The following is a 25,468-nucleotide window of genomic DNA, read 5'->3' as shown; positions in this document are numbered from 1 at the left end:
ACGGGCCGTTGAATTATTAGAAAATAATGCACACCCAAGGTGGCAATGTGGCACAACGCGAATCACAAGCCAGGGGCTGGCCGCTAAGGGTTAAGCCACGCCCCTTCTAACTTCCACCTCGAGGAGGTCCCCAAAACCAACCCAATGACCAGACAACAACGAGTACAAGTAAGTATAAAAATAGTCTTTATTGATTTAAATATTTAAAATATATGGGGACTCGGGGAAAGGGGATTTAAAACTAGGATCAGGATCTGTCCTCCGGGGGAGGGGGGGGAGATTTTACGTCGGGGAACGGGCTCCTGCCTCTGGTTCCCTCTGCCCGTGGCGCGCTCCTCTTCCTTCCTGGAGGCAGAATAAAATCACAATGAATATGGGCATGTACTGTTCCCTGTCCGTGTACCTGCGTGTAGTTCGCGGCACTCCGCCGTCTTCCCACGCAGCTCCTTAGTTGTCGACTCACTCTCCTTTCCTGTTTCTCTTCCTCTCTACAGGCTACCACTAGGGCACGAAGACACAGCGGATCGTCCTCACGAGGGTCTCCACCGACTACAGCTGCTGGGTAAGTATGAACCTTCCTCCTCAACTCGTCACTTTAGTACTCACACTGTTTCTCTCTCTCTTCCTCCACAGACGACAGCTGGGACACAAAGGCACAGTGAATCGTTCTCAGTTAGTTCTCTCACCTCGTTGCTGATTGCAGCTTCTGGTACGTATGGTTCTCTTCCACAACGGGTCTCCTTAGAGCTCACACTGTTTCTCTCTCTCTTCCTCCACAGACGACGGCTGGGACACAGAGGCACAGTGAATCGTTCTCAGTTAATTCTCTCACCTCGTCGCTGATTACAGCTTCTGGTACGTATAGTTCTCCTTCACAACGGGTCTCCTCGGAGCTCACTCTGTTTCTCTCTCTTTTCCTCCACAGACGACAGCTGGGACACAAAGGCACAGTGAATCGTTCTCAGTTAATTCTCTCACCTCGTCGCTGATTACAGCTTCTGGTACGTATAGTTCTCTTTCACAACGGGTCTCCTTGGAGCTCACTCTGTTTCTCTCTCTTTTCCTCCACAGACGACAGCTGGGGCACAAAGGCACAGTGAATCGTTCTCAGTTAATTCTCTCACCTCGTCGCTGATTACAGCTTCTGGTACGTATAGTTCTCCTTCACAACGGGTCTCCTTAGAGCTCACTCTGTTTCTCTCTCTTTTCTTCCACAGACGACAGCTGGGACACAAAGGCACAGTGAATCGTTCTCAGTTAATTCTCTCACCTCGTCGCTGATTACAGCTTCTGGTACGTATAGTTCTCTTTCACAACGGGTCTCCTTGGAGCTCACTCTGTTTCTCTCTCTAGGTAGCGGACTCACGATAACGGCCAGGCGGACTGCATCGACCGGCAGTGATTTCCAAGATAGCGCCGGGGACCAAACCCTCTCGGCTGACTCGTTGATTCAACAGAGGGGCGGAAGTGTCACGCCGTCACACCCGGGTCGAGCGCTGCCCTTTCCTCGACGCCTGTTGGCGATCGACAACCGGACCGGGGCGCCCCTTTGTAGAGACCTCGGGGCAGCGGATCTCCTTCGCCTCTGACTCTGTGAGGATAGACAACACACAGGTAAAGTAGCAATGCAACTGGTAATACTCACACCGCCAGCCGTACAGATCTTCACCGCCACTCCTAACACAAATCCGCCAAGCGTCCGGCTATGAAAATACTTCAGGAACTACTCCAAAATTCCAATGCTGAAACACACTCACAGCATAATCATACACAGGGTTATTCTAGGATCCGTCTTCCTCTTCAGCGCCCCTAGCGAGTGACTGGAGGCGGGGTACGTCTGACACGACACAGCAATCTCACTGCAATATACACAGCACCACTTCAAAGTGAAATTTCTACATCCAAGACTCACCCACCACGCTCAGTGCACACAATAGACGCCCGTCTTCCTTCGCCTCGCTCTGGGCAAGAATGTGGAGATGGTAACACGGCCTAGCAGTTGGTTTCCGTCGCTGTGGCTGTCTCACACAAAGATCCTGTGGCTCACCCACCACGCTGACTCAGGGGCAGGGCCACTCACTCTCGCTGGAAAGCACTTAAAAGATGTCCAGGTCAAATACATGCAAGGTATATTCAATGAACGAGTTCGTTTACTCACAGCTGCGGTGCTTCTGTTATCTCACGCTTCCTTAGGTTGACTTTTCCTACGAAAATTCCAGCTACACCGATGGGTACTCACGATAGCACGTTCCTTCTTCCTTCACTTCGTTTATACAAGGTCCGTCTCCACTTACTTTCCAACCTGTAAGGTCTTCAATATCTGCATCCGCTGAAATCCCACGATGCACAAAGAGAGAGAGAGAGAGTCCAATAATCCGACTGGCGTACCCGTGAGTTTAACTCAGCGCTACAGCACACACCAACACTGGTCATAACAACAACACAAACTGTGATTTAAGCTGCTCTTAAGTATTCGCCCGGGTGTTGCCTTCGTCCAATCACCCGGCGTTCTTGTTAATTACCCGCAGCTGTCCGTAGTTCGGCTGATTACAGCCCTCGCGGCGCTACCGGATGTCCGGTGTTTTCTCTTCCCGGTCCGGGCGGAAACATCCGGGCGGAACCAAACTTTCCCAACTTTTGGTTCCGCCCAAAAGATCGTCACTCCTGTGACATCTGCACACCCAAGCCTTTACACCGTGGGTGTGCATTATTTTCAAATAATTCAAAGGACCGGAATCAATTATTCCTCTTACACCACGGTTACCACAAACATTGCTCTGGTGCCTATTTTCAAGACAGTTAAAAGATTAGGTGTGCCGTTTACAGAAAAATAATCAACACCAATGGAACATTTCTCAGCCAATCAGAATAAAGCATTTAACAGACCCGTAGTATAAAGAGTAGTATTGCATCCTTCATATATCCAAAGAGTCTTTAGCTTTATCAGATTTATAAAAGACAGATCATCTGCAGTGCTTGAAGTGGGCCGGTACTCACCGGTATGCAGTACCGGCACTTCTCTATTTTTATCTTTAGCGTACCTGCACTTTTTCTTGTGTCCCGGCACTTCTCACATGTTGCCAGTACAGTGTGAATTATATGTTTTTTTTCTCTTCTCGAAAAATCACGCGAATTAAAGCAGTTTATCGGAAGCTTTCTTTCATAATTTCAATACCCAGTGATCTTCAGAAGGGGACCGTCACTACTCGAAGGATGTGACATCAACACCCGTCAACAAATGCCAGTAGATTTCAGTGGTGGCGGATAAGACAGCTTCTCCTTTTAGCCACTTTGGCGGGTTGAATATAATTTTTTAATTGTAGTTTTCTTAAAGTCGCAATGAAATTGAAATAAAAAACGATATATATATATATATATATATATATATATATATATATATATATATATATATATATATATATATATATATATATATATATATATATATATTTTTTTTTTTTTTTTAATATTGTGGTATTATTAACAAATGACTTATGTGAACAGTCGATTCAGGAATGTGCCGAAATGTGACTTCAGATTTGAATTTAAACACCTCCTCCAAACCCAAAAGGCAACAACCAAGCCCTGCCCATTGCTTTGCGTGACACACATGTGGGCCAGGGTCAAAGCAAACCATGCAGTGTCTCAACAATCAGTAAACATGTCTTTAAAGATTGCCAAATGTAACCAAAAAGACTTTTAAATACATTTCTCCTGAGAGAATTTTATTTTGACGCAATGATCTGTTATGAGTACCCATGGAAACCGAGTGTTCGGTTGTGGAAGAACCGTCTGGGAAGAACACAGACGCTGTATAACCTTAACTCGGAGGCTTGGAACAAAACATTAGGAATGCATGGTTAAAGTTTGTTTTTAAAGAAGTTCCAGTTCGCGTGGGGAGTGTTTGTTTACTTTGTGTACTGCATATTCATTTGTAAAGAAGCAAGTCGATGCTGGATTTGCAAAGAGACTCTGATTAAAAGCACCGCTAATATAGGATCTGACAAAAATGACACAGCAGTATACACAGTAAGTAAAACATTTTACTTTATTTAAGTTACTAAGTTTAATTTAGAGCACGCTTGATATGTTCTGTTGTAACATCCGTGTCTAAACACGTATATTTGACTGTTTTAATTTACTAAAAACATTAAAAGATTAATAAAGGTGCAACACTTAATAATACGACTGTGATATAACGATAGAAATATACAAAGTTAGAGATAAGAAAGGAATTAGAACGACGAAGGTGTTATCTACACTCTTAAGAAAAAAGGTTCTTCAAAGGTTCTGAAACTATGGTAAAGGTTCTATATAGAACCATAGCTTACTGAAGAACCATTTTTTGATGAAATGGTTCTTTGTCTTGGCAAAAGGGTTCTTTATTTCCCTCCTTTTTTGATTTTAAATTTAGTCAGTTATTAGTCCTGATTATTTTCACCTGTGAAAGCCCTGAATCATCAGTCCTGCTGAACTGCCTGCAGACTAGTCTCGCGTAGCCAGACCTTCAATACTGAAGGTCTGGTGTTTTTCGCTGCTTTTTCTGGACAAAGCCCGCCCACGAGCTGTTTGACCGACATGTCAAACAACCAATCACAGTTTGTTTCGTCTAGCGTCACGTTTCGGACTCTCCACAATAACGAGCCGGCTGGCAACAAGTCAGTTATTGAAATAACCAGCCGTAACCGATTAGCATCTAAATAAACAACATTACTCACCATAAAACAACGTTGTGCACTTCAATAACAGCCACACCAATGAGACATCTGTTTGAAGCATATCTCTCCACTTTCTAACACATACAAGCAATTCAGGAGAATCAAACTTTTTGACTCCACTAACTGCCTCAAGCAAAACTCTTGGACGTCTTTTAGAGCGTCTATGCTGCGAACTTTGCATATTTTTGAAAATCCAATGTTTAGCTGATCATGATAACTGCTCATTATTATCCACGTGAACACGACTGATTCTCTTCCTCAATGGAACGTCAGAGCTTTGTTTTCCAGGGACCGAAACTAATCGCGACACTCGCGTCTCCTGGAAATCCGGTTTATTTTAACCAATCAAACGATGACTTTAGACATTCCCACAGGGTTTCCAGAAAAGTGTACGAAAAACATCAGACGTTCAGCCAACAGTTTGTGGGCGTGACGTCTGAGGCTGAGACTACCTGCAGACTAACATCACAAACAGGTAAGAGAGGAAGATAATCATCATTTACTGTTAAAAACATTTTGAAAATTGAAGTTTTGTGTGTTCTTATTGTAATTTATTTATTTTATAACAGGTAAACTTTATACTGAAAGCTTCATTCCCTTTAAAGCAGGTGAGCTTCATTGTAAATTATATATTTAAGGGACTCTGCTTTAACAATGACTTTAGGATAATGATTTGTTAAAGTGTTCAAAAGCATATACATGTTTTACATTAAGTTTATTAAGCTAATTATCAAAAGAATGTGGTACAACATGTGTTTAGTTTTTTTATTGATATTTCAGAGTTTTTATATGTGAGGTAATCTTGCTGGGAGTGAAGGCAGTGCATGTGACCGCTTGATATGAGAGACACATACTGTATTTAAAGGTGATGTATGCATGTTACTTTCAATGCTGACATTAAAATAAGAGTTATTTACTGTTAAAAACATTATGAAAATTGAAGTTTTGTGTGTTCTTATTGTACTTTATATCATTTATAACAGGTCAACTTTATACTGTAAGCTTCATTCCATTTATAACAGGTAAGCTTCATGTTGTTTTAAATGATATATTTAGGGGACTCTGCTTTAACAATGACTTAGGATAATGATTTGTTAAAGTGTTATAAAGCATATACATGTATGTTTTACATTAAGTTTATTAAACTAATTATCAGAAGAATGTGGTATAACATGTGTTTAGTTTTTTTATTGATATTTCAGAGTTTTCATATGTGAGGGAATCTTGCTTATGCTGGAAGTGAAGGCAGTGCGTATGACCGCTTGATACAAGAGACACATTCTATTTTTAAAGGTGATGTATGCATGTTACTTTTAGTCCTGGCATTAAAATAATAATATTTACTGTTTAAACATTTTGTAAATTGAGGTTTTGTGTGTTTTTGATGTACTTTATTTCTTTTATAACAGGTCAACATACTGTAAGCTTCATTCACTTTAAAGCAGGTAATCTTCATATTGTTTTAAATTATATATTTTAGGGACTCTGCTTTAACAATGACTTAGGCTAATGATTTGTTATAGTGTTTGTTATAAAGCATATACATGTATAGTTTACACTAAGTTTATTAAACTAATTATGAAAAGAATGTGGTACAACATGTGTTTAGTTTTTTTATTGATATTTCAGAGGTTTCATATGTGAGGTAATCTTGCTTATGCTGGGAGTGAAGAGTGTGTATGACCACTTGATATGAAAGACACATCCTGTTTTTAAAGGTGATGTATGCATGTTACTTTCAATGCTGGCATTAAAATAAATAGTTATTTACTGTTTAAACATTTTGGAGATTGTGTGTGTGATCTTGTGGCACATTTACTTGTGATAACAGAATTATTTTTGTCTATCTGTTGTAGGTGGATCATGAGTGAAGCTCTGCAGGTCTGCCATTGGCTTGATAACAGTGGTTATGTGAATTGAGTGAATTCAATTTATAAATAAATCTTTCACCAAGCATTCACCTATTTACGGACAAAACAGGTATCTTGAGCAGAGTCATATTAAAACTTCTGTCAAATCATGTTTTACATACAGTATGTAAGCAAACTTCTGGCTAACATTAACTTGTTTTGTCTCCATGTCTTATCCTTTCTCCCATCTCCAACAGATCCAAATCTTGTTCAGCTTGATGCTCAACCTTGTATGATGATGACCACAGCCAGGTGATGGAGATCTGTTTTAATCACAGCCTGCATCTCAAGATCAACATGACAACAGCAGATCATTTCTTATCTTACTCTTATGATCCCGTAAAGAAAATAATATGGACTTTTTTGGTGAGATTCTACAAAGATTGACACAATCCTATTGACTTTTATTTTTACAGTTAATAATGCATTATAAACATCCCATTCATTTTTATTCTATGTCATCGATCTGTCTGTGCTAAAATGTATACATCTGAATGTAATGTCAATAATATGTTAATATTCAGGATTTATTATCATTAGCATGTTTTGATGTTGCATGTCATGATTTTATTGATTTTATGTAATTGTTGTCTATTTAAAATGATTTTAATTGCCAAATTTTATGGTTAATTTATTTAATATTGAAGCTGTTATTTAACACCCATATCTTATTTGAGTAGTAATTTGTTATATTTGCATAATGATAATTTATATATTTATTCTGATTGTGATTTTAATGCACATATTTATTATTGTATGACACCTCATGTAATGAAAAAGTGAAAATAAAAGTATGTTCTGATGTCTTGCAATTCTGTTTTTAAACTGTTAAACCTTATAAAGTGCTATAAATAAGAAAAAACAAATAAAAAATAATCCTCCTGACTGCTGATAAATGAAAGGGTTCTTTTTAGCACCACTGAGGTTCTATTTAGCACTTTTTCAAGGCAAGGTTCTATATAGAACCATCTAAAAAAGGGTTCTATATAGTACCAGAAAGGGTGCTGCTATTGTTACAAGCTGAAGAACCCTTATTTGGTACTATATAGAACAATTTTCCTAAGAGTGTAGTGTTGTTTGTAAGGGTTACTGTGTTGTTTGCCTGTTGTATTTATTGTCTATTCATTGTGTATGTGTTTTAGAAATCCACCTGTGGAGCCAAAGACACATTTCCACTTTTTGTTGACAATAAACTTGAAATTGAATTGAATTGAATTACCAGCCGCCGTTTAGATTTTGATGCCCGCTTACTGTGTTGTATACGGTAATTTAGACAAGTTGCGTTTGAAAGGTCCAACACTCAACAAAGCTTTTTTTATCATATAATAACTGTGATATGTAACGTTACTTGTATGTAAGAACCTCGATCTTAAGAAAGACGATCGACGAATCAAAAAGAATATGGCTGAAGAACTTAAACTTAAAAACACTGTCAAACACTTGTTTGTGTGCTCGTTTCACTTCGTTGATAAGAAGCCAACACAGGTAACCCGTACCCAACCATCTTTTGCGGAGCGTACTGTTATTTCACCCTTTTATATTTTGTTGAGGTTGTGTCCCCACATCGTTAGACGTTAGCAAGTTTGGATCGCTATATATTTAGACTGTCAACTAATGCTATATCTTTAGACTGTCAACTAATGAATGAAGAGTGTCCAGTTCCGCTATGCATCCCGCTTGTTTACTTCGAATGAGACGTGACACGTCTCATAAACATGAAGGAGATTTTATGCACATTTATGACAATGGTCAATAAGTGTCATTTGTTTAAGGTGACATTGTTTGAATTGTCTTTGTTATGACAACTTGACATAAACCAATACGTCATAAATCTGTCATAAACATGGCATAGCAGAATAATTATCAAACTCAAGAAACTACCTAGCTTTATGGGTTAACAATGCATTAAACTGATATTTAAATATCATTAAGTGTTAATAGACTTAATTAATTTGACTAATAAAATTGAATCAAATAATTTTAAATACCTTAACAAAATGCAACAGACACGTCAAAATTATATGTACGTGCACAATACATAAAAAACTGACAACTAACAGAACTTGTTCTTCCTCACACAGAGGGTTCTGAAATTTTCTGACATAAAAGAAAAAACTAACAAAACATTTAATCCATTTAATTTAATTTAATTAACTTTGCAGCGATATGGACCCAACGCTGCAGGACTTAACCCATTATTGTACTGTTTTCATTTAATTTTAGGTGAATCGGTCTCCAAATACAATAAAATATAATTTGATCAATTTGAATTATTTTTATTTTTATTATTATTATAATTGAATGATTGATTTTATTTGTTAAACACATGGAGGAAACTTAAAAAAACATTATGAACTGAAGAATATTTATGACAAAGTATTAACACTAAATGACATTTAAATGACAAATTATATTTGTAGCACTGTAGTTGAGGTCAAGAAAAATATTCATAATGCTGTTATAAAACTATTTGACAGAGTATTAACACTTAATGACAAAATTAATTTGTATCACTGGTAAAAAGTGGTCAGTTATGTTGTCTTGGTAATGTAAAGTTGTCATGACAAGTTATAATGTATTGTTTATTGTCAAGTTATCATAACAAAGACATCTCAAACAATGTCATCTTTGCATTAAAAATGACGTAATTGAACGACTGACACTTAATGACAGTTGTCATAAATGTGCATAAAATCTCCTTCATGTTCATAGCACGTATCATGTGATGATTATGAATGTGTCATGTCAGTCTTATGAACACCCCTTCAAGTAAAGTGTTACCGAACTTTTTCCCCACACTTCAAGCACTGATCATCTCACCTGTACCAATTTTTTCAGAATAAGCTCAAGCTCCTGGAGGTGTACCGCAGGTGGAGGAAGTCACAAGCAAGCAACACACACAAAACATTATCCCACTATCGCTGGATAACTTATGATTCCCAACATGTTTGTGTCGTTTACATTATATGCACTTACGTGTCGACTGCCAACAAACACAGACATTTGATGGAGTTTTATTTACATGTGACTCATGACCGGGTTGTGACTGCCCAATTTCAACAAATCCACTGTTAAACAAACACACATACACAACTCCGCTGCTACCCGGATAAACAAACTATATCTATTGTTTCAATAAGGTTCTGGGTTCTTTAGGAAATTTGTCTCACAAACAACAACACAATTCTTTGGTGACCACCAGCTCTTGGTTGGTGTGTGCGTGCACTATTCAGGTTAAAGTGCCCATAAAAGGAATTCCACTGTACTTTAGGGCTGTGCAATTTATCATTTTTGATTTTCAATTTTCAATTCAAACAATTACAAAAACAAGATATTGACGTAAAACAATTATTGTGCAATTAAAATATGTGTTTCGAAGGCACCACATGTTTTAAAATGTGTAGCCTATTGCAACACTTAATAAAAAGTTTAAATAAATGCATGTTTTCAAAGTATTTTTACAAAAATAATCATGATTATGATTTTGCCCATAACCAAGCAGCCTACTGTACTTCCTGCACTGAAATTGCCCATAAAATAAATAAAGCTAGATGGTTACATATGAATCTTTCATGTTCGAAAAAACCTTTCTGTAACTTATATGAACCCTGGCGATGTGCATTCGGCACAGAAATACTCTGTCATACGTCCAACTGCTTTTTTGACACTTTGTATACGTTTAGCTTGATAAATCCAATTCTTAAACAGTGTTAATAAGTCAGAATGCATGAAATAGCTTTGGACCCCCTTTAAAGGGGGACATATCTTGAAAATCTTACTTTTTCTATGTTTAAGTGCTATAATTGGGTCCCCAGTGCTTGTATCATCCTAAAAATGTGAAAAAGATCAACCCAGTAACTTTGTTTTGGTAAACCATTCTCTGCAAGCATGTGAAAAAATAGGTCATTGAAATTTGGATCCCCTTGTGTTGTCAAAAGGGGATAATACCGCCCCTTAACCTGCACTATCCAACCACGGCACTGCCATTTAGTGCAGAGATCAGCTCATTTGCATTTAAAATACACACCCAAAAACGGCACATTTTTATTCACACCTACAAAGTGGCAATTTTAACATGCATAATAAATTATCTATATGGGATTTTGAGCTAGATCTTCACATGCGTACCATGGGGACACCAAAGATTTATTTGATATCTTAAAATGTCTTTTGAAATGTCCCCTTTAAATAAAACCACATAGACTGAGGCAATTTTTCTTCTGCTGCTAAATATGCTGCGGCAAGTGTATAAGTTTACAGTTTGGTCGTGTTTTGGGGGCTGCTCTGTAAAAGATTTGAAATGGGATTCATGGTGATCTTAGCGATTATTGCAAATGGTAGTTAATTTGCAATGTCCTGCCTCGGGAGGTCAGACAAGATATTATACACCTTGCATCCTTGAGAAGTGAGAACGTTTTCTAAATCACAGTTCTTGCTGGTGTTCCTATCCATGAGATGTCTCTGTCCATCTCTCTGTCTGTCTCTCAGACGAATGTCTCACTATCTCTCCTCCACCAATTCATTTTCCTCCTTGTTTAACCACCTATACCGATCACCACATTTTTTCCATTTCTAATTAAATATGTTTTCCGAGCCCTTTTAAAAATCCAGTCTCATCCAAGTACACAATCTAATTTTTCATTCCCTTTGTAGATGATATAAGACATCAACTCAATAATTTATTAAATTACTTTTCCCATTCATTTCCTTCTATCTATAATTGATCTTCTCAGTTGAAATTCCTGTTGTTCCCCTCACTCAGCGCAGTTCACAGAGGGGCTGGTTGACATCGCTGCACAGAGCTGAGCAACGGGTACAGATACCCTCTTCAAGAGCAGACCTTTCTTTCTCAGACACACTCACTGCAATCTGTCACACCCCTCCACCACAACCTGTGGGTACATGTGTGAATGAGGTCTTCAGATATGTCAGATAAACTGGCGTTTCGGAGACAGACAATGTGACAGTCCACCGTCTGCAACAGTGAGGTTTACAGTTTCTTTGCAATCGTGCACTATGGATGTGAAATTTTGGCTGGAGTGTTTATCAACAGTTACCATCATATCCAACATACGTAGAATTGTCAATGTAGATGTCAATTTAATCGTCACACATGAATAGGCGGGTGATTCTCACGAAACCATTGAAACACCACGGCACTAATGATTTTAGCTTTAAAATGTGTAATATAGTAACATTAAAAAGCATCAGAATTAACACAATACTGTGTTCTACCTTGCACAATGTGTGATTTCAACATAAGAATTTATAATTGTAAATTTTATCTCATTTTCTGCTGAAATTCTCATTACCGCAATGTGTCCGGCTGTGTTTGAACATGCGTTATGTTATAATTTAATCAAATTAACACAAAATATTAAGAAAAAAAATAAATGGATGTTTTGCGAGACTACTTTAGATGACAGAAAAAATATTTACTGAATATTCATGTATAATAATAATGAAGAAAAATTAGGAAAATTATGTGTCCATGCCTGATGTTCTCATCCTCCGCAACACTTTTTGAGAACAGTTTAAGCACACATACAGAATTTTAATAAAGTTTGATTTTGAGTGACCAAGCACATGGACCAGTTACATTTAAGATGGCTACCAGGTAAGTTCATTTTTTACAGTTAATTTGAAATATTGTCTTGTCAGAATGATTATACACGACATTTTGATTATCATTACCGCAACAGATGCTTATTAAATGTTAATTTAATTAATAAAAGCATAATACTTTGATTTTAAATGCATGTGCAGAATCTCCAAATTATGTTCTTTCAGGTTTGTCATGTCATTTTGAAAATATGTCAGTGTTGATGTTTTCTGACTGTTGCGGTAATGAGATTTTTTAGGACTAATTTTTTAAATTATGTTACAAAAAGTGTTAAATGATAAGTAAAAGTTTTTAAATTAATGTTCCCATTTACTCCAGACTTTGTTTTTCAATGTCTGGTGGGAAAAAAGTAAATTTAAGCAATTTTTACATTTTCATGCTTGACATTTTTAAAACCAAGTTTTCGTGAGAATCACCCAGGCGCAGTTTATGATGTTTAAATAACAGGGTTCCCACACCTTAGATAACTTTAAATTCAAAGACCTTTCAAGGACTTTCCAGGTCCAATACCCTCAAATTCAAGGACTAAATGTAGGGATTTTTGCTCATTTCAAGTAAGGGCAAGGTTACATCATGTTACCTTTTAATATACATTGTTACAGTTCCCTTTCGAGGGAACTTGCGCTGCGTCACTGAGGTGACACTTTGGGGACGCCTCCAGGGGTAAGTGTGTCTGAATGTGTATATCAAATTCAACCAATGGTGAGGCTTTACGACAAAGACAGGGTGACACGGGAGCCAGGAAGTATATCACTATCTAAAAAATATTGCCAAAGATGGCGTTACAGGGACGCAGGAAGTGTGGCAAGGGAGAGGCAGCGTCTGGTTCCCTTCTCATGGAACAACAGTTACATACGTAACCCGAGACGTTTTAATGTCAAACACAACTATGCAATCAAGCATTTTGGTATTCAATCAACATTCGCATACAGAAGATATAAGCATTTAATGTGAACAGTTTTGCATGTGTGCTTAAAAAGTCTAGAATTTTTATATTATCCTACACTACACAGGGAATAATATGGATTTTTTCCAAAAAAACTTCTTGCATAAAATAGATTCAAGCACTTTAATGACCTGTATCTAGTATGTATGTATATTTTCAAAAACATCCCAGAGCCTTGAATTTCCCCCCAGATTCACATACTTTCAAGGATTTCAAGGACCCGTGGGAACCCTGAAATAAGGACATTCCTTTTACTTGTTGTCTTATCAATAAAAGCCTCTCACACACTAAAAAATGCTGGGTTGTTCATTATCATAGGAAAACCATTTTTAGTGCTATATACCACCTATAAAGCACCTATGAAGAACCATACGGGGATGACATAGCTACCCAGTCTCACAATATTATGTACCTATAGTCACGTATTTTTTTTATTCTTTTTTGTGATACTTTCACGAATTTCTGCGCTTTTTTTGTGATCGTATCATGAATTTCTGTTTATGTGTCATTGTCACGTATTGGTTACTCAACTGCTTTTTCCTATTTTCAAACTATTTTCGCTACGGGTTAGATTTGGTGTTTGCATTAGGATGTCACTTTAAGTATTGGTTTATACTATTTTTTCTGATTTTTTAATATTTTCTAAATTTTAAACCATTGTCGCCTGGCGTTAGGGTTAGAGTTGGGTTTGGGTAAGGATGTCATTTTATGTAAATCTAAAACCTAAACCGATGCGAAAATGGTAAGAAAATAGGACAAAACAGTTGAAAAACCAATACGTGACAATGACACATAAACAGAAATTCATTATACGAACACGAAAAACGCGGAAATTCGTGACAGTATCACGTAAAATAATAAAAAATTTACCTGACTATAGACGATTCCAGCAGTAACAACATAAACACGCAGCTTTCGTGGTCATCACGTAACTTCCGGTAAATTCTGCGAAGAATAAGTAACAACAAAGTTTTTTTTAAAGTAGTTTATTTATATAACAAGCAAAATAAACAACACGTAGATTACATAGGAACCCAAAACATTTGTTATTTTCGACGAGGTATTCGTTTCAGCAACTAGTCAGACCATTAAACAAACAGAAACCGGAAGTAAAGTTTGGACCAGACACTTATCGCGTCACCGCACGTGTGCCCGATGAAACGGTCTATAGGTACGTAATTTCGTGTGACTGGGCTGGCTATAGTATAGCACCAGCACAATATGGTTCTACACAAGTGCTACACAGGTGCTATATGGCAGTGGTTTTCAAACTGGGGGCCCGCGAGATGGTGCCAGGGGGGCCCCAGTTTTATGACATTTTATGAAATACATAAATTTATCATGAATTATGTGTAATGAAACCTAAAAAAAATAAGGCTACTAACCAAAAGCACTACTTTTTTGTATAATTTAATGTTTTTTTTTATTATTAAAATGTTGAGTTTTAGAACAGTTTTTTGTCACAAATTTTCTTTGGGGGGCCGTGAAGGAATGCACCGTACACAAGGGGGGCCGCATGCTGAAAAAGTTATATGGCACTTAAAATGGTTCCCTTATGATTATGAGCCAGTAAACCACTTTTAGTGCTATTTAGCATCGTTTGTTTTTTAGAGTGTATGTTAATTTAAACCCAGCAGCTGGGTTCGTCCATATTTTAGCCAATCATAGGTTAGAACAACCCAGCATTAAAACATACACACTAAGCTTGGTATTAAGCCTGTTTCTCTTCAGTGCTTTAATAAAACGTAGACGATTTGTGTACATTTTGGATAACTTCATGTGATAAGAGCATAACAAAAACGTCAAAACAAAAAGAGCAATCTAAACATTAGAGGTTTGCGGATAAAACCTGCTCCCTTTGGCACTCAAGCACTGTTTGATGATGACAGAATGAAATATTTTACAAAATAATCACTCGCGTTATGAAGGAAAGCAGAGAGAATTAAGCTTTTCCCTGATCCTCTTTCCAGTAACTCACGCTGAGTGGTTGTGAAAAAGAGAGAAGAATACTAAGTCTACAGGAGAAATATGAACAAAAGAGGAAAAAACTAACAGTCTTGGCAAATTGAACCATAATTAAACGCTTACAAAATTCCATGCTTAGCTCATTTTAAAATCAGGTGCTTCTTTGAGGCAATTTCCTTTCTTTAATTACAATTTCCTGTGTGGTTTGACATTTACAATGCAATCTTCTAGGAGGACGCGGTTATGATTTATTATTCGTGCCTCTATCACAATGTCAGTCTGCAGAAATGAGTTTATAAAGCAAAAGCTCAAATGAGTCTGGCCTTTGACCAATAAAGCAGGATCATTATTGCAGGCCACAGAAAACATTAACATGTTTGACAACCAAATCGAGGAAGATTAGCAGGGGAGGAGAATGTTTCAATTTTGAAGAAATACAAAACCTATTTTTAAAGCACAGGTGAGCTATACTTTTCACAACCTGTGACTGATTTTTTTAGGCAACAGAAAGACGTATTCGTATAGTGTGTAATGGATATATAAAGCTTAGTAAAGGCTAAAGTATGGTCCATTTTTTATGCATAAGCGAGGGTCCACGACGCAATTATCATCATCAGAAGAGTGTGTACGTACTGTACACTGTAAAAACACCAATTAATGTAATGTTGGAAGGGCAAAAATAGACCCCTTCAAGGTTTGTAAACATTGAATGACTATCGGGTGCGCGCGCAGCACGGGGTCGAACTGTTAATACCATTTAGGCTTTATAATTTAATCTAACAGGGCTCAAAAACGATGACTTACCTCAAATGAGGTGAGCACTACAAACACTAGCCTCTTTGATATTTGCATTGTCCCAGTCTGCACGTTAATTGCTTGCAGACGCAGATGTTTTTTTTTTGGTATTTTTTTTGAGATTCTGCATGAATCGCGAAAACTTAACGGAAGACCTGGTGCGATTTTCACAGCCCACGACGTAAGTAGGCATTTTTGACGATACCGAATAATACGCACGCAACTCAATCTGCTGTAATGACTTTTCTGACCCCGACATGCGCAGTGGGAATAGCTTGTGACGTGAACCGTGAAGGGGTCTATAGAAGTTAAACCAATATTCTTGTTTAGGCTTCTTATTTTCGGTCTGCATACATCTGTTTTTAAAACATTAAAAGGGACATTTCACAAGACATTTTTAAGATGTCAAATAAATCTTTGGTGTCCCCAGAGTACGTATGTGAAGTTTTAGCTAAACATATATAATTTATTATAGCATGTTAAAATTGTCACTTTGTAGGTGTGCGCAAAAATGTGCCATTTTGTGTCCTTTAACATGCAAATAAGTTGATCTCTCTACTAAATGGCAGTGGATAGTGCAGATTAAGGGGCGGTATTATCCTCTTCTGACATCACCAGAGGAGCCAAATTTCAATGAGCTAATTTTTTACATGCTTCTGGAGAATGGTTTATTAAAACTAAGTTACTGGGTTGATCTTTATCACATTTTTTAGGTTGACAAAAGCATGGGGGACCCAATTAGATTAGAACAGAATGGCTAGAGTTTGGTCGATGTGGACTGATTACAGCTATGTTTCCCGACAGCAAAATGCTCATAATATTACTGTTATTTTGTCACAAAATGTAGTTGTCAGAGTGCTTAAAGGCGGGGTACATGATTTTTGAAAAACACTTTGGAGAAGGGAGTCGGGCCGCGTACCAAAACATACTTGTAGCCAATCAGCAGTAAGGGGCGTGTCTACTAACCAAAATCGTTGCCTGGGTTGCGTATGTGTGGGGCGGGTCTATCAAAAGAAGGTCCAGATTCAATTGGGGTATAGGGGTGTGTTTGTTTTTGTAATTTCAAATGTCAACATTGGCTTTCAGAGATCATGCACCCCGCCTTTAAAGTTTAAATATGCAGTCGTTTAATAAAGATCTATTATCGTCTATTTAAAAATTTGCTCGGACGCTTTCGGAAATGAGCTCCAGTGGATCACCGGGTGCTCAGCCCAACCAGCCTCGCCTCTGCAAGTCTTTCAGAAATCCACCGCTGGCTCTGATATCTATGTGGCGATTAAACATGGGATTTAACTTTAATTCCGGTTTATGTTTGTTTAATGGTCTGACTAGTTGCTAAACTGAGCTATTGAAAAATTCTTTGTCGAAAATAACAAATGTTTGGGTGTCCTAGATAATCTATGTGTTGTTTATTTTGCTTGCTATATAAATAAACCACTTTAAAAGGACTTTGTTGTCATTTATTTTTAGCGGAGTTTAACAGAAGTTACGTGTGTTCCACGAAAGCGGCTTGTTTATGTTGTTACTGCTGAAACCGTCTATAAATCAAAAGGATTATGTTTTATATCATTTTTAGGATTGCGCTTAATTGATATCGCAGTTTAGTGATGTAGTTACTCCGCTGTCTCATTTGTTATAACCAGACTGCGTCCTGCAGTGATATTATGCACTACCCGAAATTAGTCCCCTTAGTTACTTTCAATAGCAGGGGACTATTTTCGAGCAGTGCGTAATATCACTACGCCTGCTGCAGCCATGTTACATCAGCAAAGTCACTGATTATTACGACAGTTTGAGAGTATAGTTCCTTGCATATCTGCATAGAAGATCGCAACTTTTAATTTTCTGTCAGTCTTAGTACACAATGTAACTACAGAAGAATCAAGTTTTAAATAGGAAAAATATTAAAACTCTTTGGTTATTTTTTAGCGCGATGCTAATGGTCTAATCACATTCAATGGAATGTGCTGAATGGATTCAAAAACGGTAAGATTTAAATGTTATCTCTAGGGGAGCTGGAAATTAGCATATTTTCAAAAAAAAAGTGGAATGTCCCGACTCCCTTTAATCCTGTATGTTCAGTCTGTATAATAAGTGAATGTAATGAGTTAAAAGCTTTTGTTTTTATGTGACTAAAGTTAATAATTTTGTTAACAACACCAGCATAAAATTGTTTGGTAAATAAATTAAAAATGTGTAGTAAAAATTCCCAAATAATAATTGAAGTAAAATATAAAATGTGGAGTAAATACTTACATTTTAATTTACATAGTCTTTGCTATAAGTTTTAAAAGATTTAACTGATTAAAACATCTTAGTTGAATGACCTATAAGGCTAGTTGAACAACCACTTTTTTATATTTAAGTCAAGTTTGGGCTAATTAAAAAACAACAATGTAGGTAACACTTTGGAGACAGAAATTGAGTGAACATGAACTTTTTGTGGAACTACAGTAGTTACTAAAAAATAATTCATTGAGCCAACATAATTTTTTTACAGTGTACATGCACCACTGGATTGTATGCGTATGTAGTACATGAGCCTACAGGAGAAAGGAGGATGTAGCCCAGAAGATGCAATGCATTTTGTCGTACGGCTGTGAACACGTATGAGTCACTTTGCAAGGCAGTGCGTTTGACCGTGTGCGTACATTCACGTACACGTAAAAAACAGACTATACTCGGGGCTTTACAGAGATTTAATTTTTTTCTAATTCTCCCTAATAGCCATCTGACAAATGTTGACATTATTTTTGTTGACATAAGACATTATCTTATTAAATTCAATCAAATTATTCAACTTAAACTAATTACAAAGAAGATAAATAAAAAACAGCACGCAAGCCCAACTCCATCTATAGATTAAAGTCTCCGTTGCTGCATAAAAAACAAACATTTTCATCTCTCAGGCTCACGTCATTTCAAAAGCTTCCAGTAAATGGAGATGAGGGCTTCTGCCAGTTTTCTCCCATCCCTTTCCTAGTAAATGGATCATGTTTTAACACCTTTCCTGATCCATCACCATGCTAGAAGTCATATCAATACTTTCCCATTTGTGGAAGATGAGCAGATCAATTCATTTAAAGGTAGTCTGGGCCTGACATCTGTTTGGGAGATTAGAACTTATTGGCTGCTTGTCTGATGGAAGGCACAAGGTTCATTAAGTCAATGGAATCCTTAATCAATGGGAAAACTTCAAGTAGCTCTCTCGGATAGCAGAGATGCTATTAGAGATTCATCCCCTCCATGGAGCCACTTACAATACATGCAGTACAGATTTTACTGTACTGCTTTAAATGACTGTTCTCTGCAAATGTGGGAGTACTGCATAGCACAACAACAATGTACTCAATACATAGTTGTGGGTAAAAAACATGCAAAAGATGTTTTAATGCCTAAAAGAGATGTTATATTAAGGTCCATTACGTTTGGCAGTGAAGGCTATTAAACGAGCAGCATGTGAAGTATTTCTACTCGAGTAGAAGGTTTGTTTATGTGCTGTATTTAAATTGGTAGGGCAAACAACAGAACGCCTGCCAATCCCAAAGACAAGCTCTTCTCACCAAGTGCAGGAGGAAACGTACATGACCATTTGAAGGTCACGCTCTCAAACACCATTCAAAACAAAATATCAACTTTCAAATCTCCCCTATTATAAATAATGACCAAACATTCCCCAAACCGAATACGAATAACGCCGATCCTCCGAGTCCACTACAACCCTCCCTCACTCCGCACTCCAGCACTGATGGAGCCTCTCTGCCCGCTGATTCTTAAACACTCGGGTCCACCTGAATGGCTCTTCAGCTGAATGTGTGCGGCGTGTAGGACGGCCTCTGTATGCAGTTGGAAATAGGTCCGGACCTCGCTGATTGATCGTTAAGTGTTGTCCATGAGCCCATCATGCGAATCCCACTTAACAGCCTCCACCACAGAAAGCAATCAGTGGATGTTACTGAGAGTCCCGGTGGGAGCGGCTCAGCGGTGATTGATCTGCTGTAGACCTCCAGGAGGACGGCTGGGGGAACATGGACAAATCCTGCCTCTGCTATAACCTACGTGTCCCCACGTGATCCCCGGAAAGCAATGCGAGACGATGGACCGTCCTGAAAAAGTCTTTCGAGAACATTGGCCTCGTGACGTGCAGCACGCCGATCGGGACGGTGTCAGCGCAAGCAGATCAAGGACAGGAAGACAGAATGAAACTAAGCCATGCAGCACAGCACAAGCTGTGACCCCTTGAGACGAACCTCTATATGTGTAGAAAATGTCTTCACGGGACGATGATGATTGTGATAATCAAAATCTAATTTGGATAACAAAAGCGGCAATTCACTCGGATGTCACCAGCTGTTGTACGGTCTACATTGGCCTGCTCTTCAAGTAAAAAGAAGTAACCTAGATGAGAATTTTGTGCTTCGGTGGCTATTGAAAGATGAGGCAATAAACTGCTAAACTTCAGTAATCACACTCTCCCCGAGGAATGTCTCAAATGGGAATGGTCAAAAACCTTGAAATTTGAGCCCCTCATGCACGGCCCGGCCCGAAGCATTTGATGAGATTCATTATTGTAAGGGAGCTGAATACAAGTGTCTTCTGATTACAAGATCGCCTATTAAAAGTTCCCACCAGTGTGCGTTTCCACGCTGCAACGTCAGTGGCATTAAAATCTCAATTCAGCCACAGTCAATTCTCCAGTAACAAGATTTCATTAAATGCAGGCAGGGAGGCAAATGGACTCGAAAGCATCGAAACAGCTGGCGTATAAATTATAAAAATGCGCTTTCTGCTAACTGAACACACCTTCGGCTTGCAGACGCATTATTATTTAATGTTCGGAAAGCCTGATTTTATGTAAATTGGAGTCATCCTTTCTCTCTCTCTCACTAGGCCTCTTCTCAGTGCCAGGTACTCTGAAACCAGGCACGGGGAAAGATTATGCAAACCAATTAACATATGAAAATAACATATTAATATACTGTCTGTGAACTGTGTCCAATCAGTTCCTTTTCACTGGCGTGTGTACAAAACAATTAAAATTAAATTTATACCGCTTTTTCCTTAACGCATTCTGTCTCGCGAACAGAATCATTGAGCAAACGCTGACGGAAGTTTAACGGGCCCTGCGCTCTCCCTTAAAGGCACACGCTGACTTTTCAGGGATATTTACAAGAGCCCGCGCTAATAAATTCTCTCCTTTTGTTTGGCCCTAATGGTGTGTGCATCTAAAACAAAGCAGTGAAATCCATAGCAGTACCCGCACACTAATGAAGGGCGTACATTATGCTGGCCACTAATTACCGCCTTTCCATAAATAAAACAGAAGACAATCAATTAGCCAAGAACGTGTCTTTGTTAGTCACGGGCAGCAGGTTCCTCTGGGCAGAAAAAAAAGAGATCTGCGGCATGAGGGTCTCTTCAGGGTGCAATTTCGAAATGGGCAGGAAGAGGACAGATAAATCACATTTCGAATGTTGTTCCTAAAAGCACTTCAGGCAATCCACTTTGACTCACTGGGATTACAAGTAAATTAATACCTATGCAATTTTCCAACCGCCAGCACAGAAATATTAATGTGAAGAGCAGAAATGTCTTTCTCCACGGGCGAGTGCTAAGGCAAAAGAAACCGGCATGTTATTTTCTCAACCTTTTAGAGTAGCGTCGCTAAAAAGCTCCTCTCTTACTAATTCAGAAATGGTGACTCTCTTATGATGTCCCACACACCAGCTGACTGATGTGTCACATTGATGTTGACCAGACCGGGGCGAATCAGCGTGCATTAACAACAAACCTAAAAAGATTGTATCCAAATGATGGGAACATTATGCAGGCTATGGGCCAGGCATCACTGCCTACCATAATGCATAATTTGAGCATTAATGCAATTTACATTTTAACACAGGCCCCTGAGTAAACTGATTAGTAAGATGCTTATCTCGTAATGTGAAGGGGGTTGTCGTAATGGTGACATGTGAGGGAATAGGAAGGATTATGGACGGGCAGGTCTACTGTAGGCCCTACCAAATGCACAGCATTGACTTTAAAATTCATAATGGCTTCATGTTTTCTTGTCCTCATTTTCAACATCCTTTAAAAACACGAAATGACAAGAAACTCTTTGTATACAGTAATTCAAAAAATATCATAAAAAACTAACTCCTCTCTCTTTTTTTGCTTTGAAATGCATTTTTCGCTGTAAAATGAATCTGAAAATAAATTAAAGTTCGGAGAGCAATTATTCATCTGGCATTTGAACATTCAATCTGGCATTCAAATTGAATTTTTAGAGCATATTTTCCTCCATCAAACATGTTTTATCTGTATCCCAGCAGAGTTCTCTTTTTTGTGGGACAAATTAGCACTAGGAAAGATGACAGAAGCCCTTTAAAAAAAAGTGCAACAAAGTTGCACTCCCATGATGCAACGCTCCCAGTGGTAACATCTGCTCCACTCTTTCATCTCTCTCCATTGTTAGGTGGAAGCTGTCACATTAGGAGGAGAATTGGTGGCTCCTTCCCACCCCCAAGTCCTCCTTTTCCCCCATTCCAGTAGTTGGCAGGGTGGCAAACCCCGTACAAAGGAGAGTGTACCGGGAGCGTGGAGGGGAGTGCCATTAGAGGGAAAACAGTTTGGGAATTAAGGTCATTAATTTTCCACTTTCAAGGGCTGCCACACAGACGGAGATAAAGTCAGCATAAATATTCTGCAGAAGTTTCTCCTGTTTTTCTCCTCTCCCCTTTTCTCTCTCTCTCCCGCTCCCTTTCTTTTTTCATCGGCAGCCCATTTATCTCCATACTGTCAATTAGAGGCAAAAGCAAAGAACTAATTAGGAACTGTGCAATTTTAATTAGCTGTTTTGATAATTAAACTAATTGGTTCCCTTGTGTTTCTGCAATGTGCGCCGAGCACTTTTTTTGATATCTGGGCTGCAGATTTCCCATCCGTTGGTTAATTAGTCACTTTTGCATTAAAAAGAAGCCTTTCTTAATAGCCTTAATTTGCAGTTGAAAAGAGAATCTACCATCAATAATTTGTGTAATTGGTAACCGTTTGATTGTAATTTAGTGGCACGACTGGACAGCTCTGCATGTCTAATTGTTAATGACTGGGATTAAAGTTGGATTAAATGTTTGGGAAGAGGATTCTTTACCCCCAAATGACACCTAAGCTATTTTTGACTAGTCCCATTTGGAAAGAGTAGCTGTACTGTAAATTGCGGATTCGTGCAATCAAACGTAGTGGAGCATATTTAAGTGGTAAGTCTCTCTAAGGTCCAAAACTGTTTTTTTGGATTATGGGATATGTTCTTGTACTAGGAAATTGAGCTAAAACCTTCTTCTTAGTTTACTTTATAAGTGAACATGCATCACACATCCACTAGGAGGGGCTACATAAACTGTCAAAAGAGTAAACAAACAAGCATTGTCCATTGCTTAAAACCTAGTGCTGCAGAACACAGAAATATTGCTTATTAAATATAAAAAATTTCACAATGCGGGCTACAAAATTAATTTTATATATAAACAGACCTAAATTAAGCACAATACAGAGGATGTGTTTAATAAGTGCACAAAGTATCATGGAAAATAATTAAAAATATTATATCTTCAATGAATCCCACCCAAGTAAACATAACTCCTGCCCACCATTAGAGAACGAGGAAACTTTCATTTGTATTGGAATTCGTTTTAAACATAGCAAGCAGCGCTATCTATCATGTGCATTATTTATCAGATATCATCACAACAGGCCTCCTCAGGTCTTTCCTCCAAGCAGGACTTTCCATTGAACACAGTTAGAAAAAAGTACCACCATGTCTGATATTGGTTTATAATCAGCTTAACCATTATGAAATATAGGAGAGGCGCGTGTTCAACCTCTCCCTGACTCCACCATCCACTGATTGTTTGCCCCAGGATAAATGGGAACCCAACTCGGCTCTATGGTATCTGATTAGGTAGGGTTAATTACTGTGCTGTGTTTTTGAACCGGCTGTATGTGAGCCCCGGCAGTAAATAGATGGGCCTGCTTAATTCCCAATCAGAAATGAATTTTAATTAACTCTGCAACACGAGGGCCACACTCCAGGACGGTTTCCAATCACAACTGACCCTGTATCAATGTGGCAAAAGAGAGCTTCATCATTGACCGGCAACACACAACAGAGGGTGTTATGTGTCACTGGACTTTGTGAAAATAATTCTTAGAGCGTTTAATAAGAAGCCAGCAAAGTCATATGATGTATAACTCACATGTTAGTTATTAAAAACGCTTAAAATGTGAATCTTTAAAATGAAAAAGACTTAATTTTTTTTAAACACTTTGAAGGGCCTTTTGCAGCCCAGCATTCAACAACGGCCCTCAACATTTTCTTGTTCCCTCGGTTTGTTGTGATTGGATTAATTGGATGTCATTCACTTCGGTGAGAGGTCAGCACACATACATTCGTGGTCAAAAGTCATCCATCTATCAGACTGCAGAAATGAAAAGTCAGACGTGTCAGGCAATAGAGGCAAAGAGCAATGGTTCAAACTGTGGATTTTAGGAGATGTCAGCCACTAGAGGAAGTGGCTTTTAAGAGCACGATCTGGTACAGTGCCCTATATAGTTAGAATTAAACTACAAATGAATGTCTGGGGGCAAGGTAGATATGCACCCTTATGTCTTATATGAGCGGCTCTAAATTATGAAATTGTAATTTATGTCTATTCATCACCTTCAAGGAAATCCAGATCTGAAGGTAGAGCGACATTAAATGAGGCACATCATTTCTACCTTGACAGAAATCGCACGTATACAATACTGTTTAAAGACAAGAACATAATAAGTGGCTTTAATTCAAGTGTGAATCTCCCTTTTAAAGTAAAGGAGAAACTGAACAGCAAACCAACAGACCTCTTCTTCTCTCCAAATGGTTAATCTCAGGTGGATGTCTGCCTTTATTGGTTAAGAGTCTCCGCAGGGCAGGTGAAAGCCCACCAATTGCCCGCTATGAAACAGTAACACTTTTATCAGTGAAGTAACAGCTAACAATTATATTACTGGAGCCAAACGTGGCCTCCTATCTCACCACTAATCAAAATGCGGCCCATCTGTTGTGTTGTCGCTCTCAAACCGACTGTTTATCTGACTATGGAAAGTGGGTCTGGCTGTTTACGATCATACATATCCAGTGGAAAACTATAATGTCAATTAAATAGGAACGTGATTCGTGTCACACGGTAAGCCGTGCGAGTGAAGAGTGTCAAGAAATGAGATAATGAAAATTGCCTAAAATTGTCCTCAAAAGCACAAACACACCATTTAGAAACCTCTTTTCTCTATTTATAACACACAGCACAATCACACAAGTACGCACGTCCGTGTACAAGTACACACACGTCCCCCTGTGAGCAATCCACATAAACACACACATGCACGTACACTTTCCCTTAGCTCTGCTTTTGTGTTTTGTCAGAATTAATGAGAAAAGTTCCCTTGCCCTAGGGGTAATTAGTGTCCTTGGAGTTAA

At 38.3% G+C, this 25,468-nt stretch overlaps 2 long non-coding RNA genes across 3 annotated transcripts in view; one reads left to right on the top strand and one right to left on the bottom strand.

Moving 5' to 3' along the window:
* The window catches only part of LOC129442012 (uncharacterized), a 156,149-nt gene that overhangs the window by 70,704 nt on the left and 59,977 nt on the right, over positions 1-25,468 (bottom strand). The gene's annotated exons all lie outside the window — the stretch shown is intronic.
* Positions 5,193-7,406, top strand: LOC129448065 (uncharacterized). The gene is made up of 8 exons (XR_012360235.1): positions 5,193-5,326; positions 5,499-5,583; positions 5,702-5,740; positions 5,921-6,011; positions 6,128-6,163; positions 6,348-6,436; positions 6,575-6,698; positions 6,826-7,406. It is a non-coding gene; the product is annotated as an uncharacterized lncRNA (long non-coding RNA).

Source organism: Misgurnus anguillicaudatus, chromosome 21 (genome assembly GCF_027580225.2).
Source record: "Misgurnus anguillicaudatus chromosome 21, ASM2758022v2, whole genome shotgun sequence".
NCBI lineage: Eukaryota > Metazoa > Chordata > Actinopteri > Cypriniformes > Cobitidae > Misgurnus > Misgurnus anguillicaudatus.
The sequence above is the reverse complement of the archived record's forward strand: the minus strand, read 5'-3'. Positions and strand labels throughout refer to the sequence as shown.